A 1,375-nucleotide genomic window follows, 5' to 3' on the forward strand; every position below is an offset into this window, starting at 1 on the left:
TTATTTTAGGCTAAATAATAGAAAGATAGTTAGTACTAGTACTTTTAGTTCTTGTGGATATGATATTCTAGACTCACCATAGCTATACTACCATTCGATAGGTGCGCCTGCCTTTGTCGTGATCATAGTCTAGTTTAGTGAACCATAAAATGATCATCAAGTTTTTAGCGCCGTTGCCGGGGACTAAGATATTAGGAAAGCTTGATTTTTATTAATTTAGCCAATTTTATTTTATTGCATTTTATTTTTGTTCTAGTTTTATTTTTAATTACTAATTTGTTCTTTTATTTGCTTCTGGCAAGGTTCTTTAGTTTATTACTAGAAGAAATCCATTAGGACCTCTATTATTTGATAATGAAATTGAAAGCACAGCTTACAAAAATTGTATAGGAATAAGGCAGAGTCTACAGTATATAGAGGAAGAGCACGAGGACGATACCAATATTATGGAGGAGATGGCTGAAAATCAGAATAATTCACTACCTCCTGTGGTTGCCACAAATGCTGTAAATCAGAATCCTGCTCCTCGTACTATGTACGACTATACCAAGCCTAATTTAACGGGCGCTGAATTGAGTATTGTGAGACTTGCTATTGCTGCAAATAACTTGAAACTAAACTCGAACACCATTCAGATGATCTAACAGTTTATTCAGTTCCATGGTTTGCAAGATGACCCAAATACTCATTTGGCTAACTTTCTGGCGTACTGTGATACTTTCAAAATGAATGGCGTTTCTGATGATGCCATTCGCCTTCGGTTATTTACCTTCTCACTAAGGAATAAAGCTAAACAGTGATTGAACTCTTTACCACAAGGGTCCATCACTACATGGGAGGAAATGACCGAAAAGTTTCTATTGAAATACTTTTCGTCAGCCAAGACGGTAAAGTTGAGGAATGATATCTCTTCCTTTGTGCAATTGGACTTAGAGACCCTGTACGATGCATGGAAGAGGTATAAGGGTTTATTGAGAAGGTGCCTTCACCATGGGTTACCCTTATGGTTACAGGTTCAGAATTTATACAATGGTTTGAACCCCTCAACTAGAAAACTGATCGACACGGCCGTTGGCAGTACCTTAAATGACAAAACACCTGAGGAGGCTTATGAGTTCATTGAAGAGATGTCACCGAATAATTATTAGTGGCAAGTCATGAGGACAAAGCCTGCAAAAGCTGCTGGTGTTTTCAACCTCGACGCGGTCACCATGTTATCAAACCAGGTAGAGCTCTTAAATAAGAAAATTGATGGTTTATATGGTTCTATACAGGTACATCCGATGATGCAATGTGATTCAAGTGGAGGAGGGATGAACAATCCAGAATGCTTAGCTTTCAATTCCAGCATAGAGACAGAACAAGCTAACTATAT

General features: G+C 37.7%; 1 non-coding gene across 1 annotated transcript; it reads right to left on the reverse strand.

The window, feature by feature from the left end:
* Positions 1 to 890: 890 nt before the first annotated feature.
* LOC121205159 (small nucleolar RNA R71) lies at positions 891 to 997 on the reverse strand. Its single transcript, XR_005900244.1, has one exon. It is a non-coding gene; the product is annotated as a small nucleolar RNA R71 (small nucleolar RNA).
* Positions 998 to 1,375: the final 378 nt, after the last annotated feature.

Source organism: Gossypium hirsutum, chromosome A08, assembly GCF_007990345.1.
Source record: "Gossypium hirsutum isolate 1008001.06 chromosome A08, Gossypium_hirsutum_v2.1, whole genome shotgun sequence".
NCBI lineage: Eukaryota > Viridiplantae > Streptophyta > Magnoliopsida > Malvales > Malvaceae > Gossypium > Gossypium hirsutum.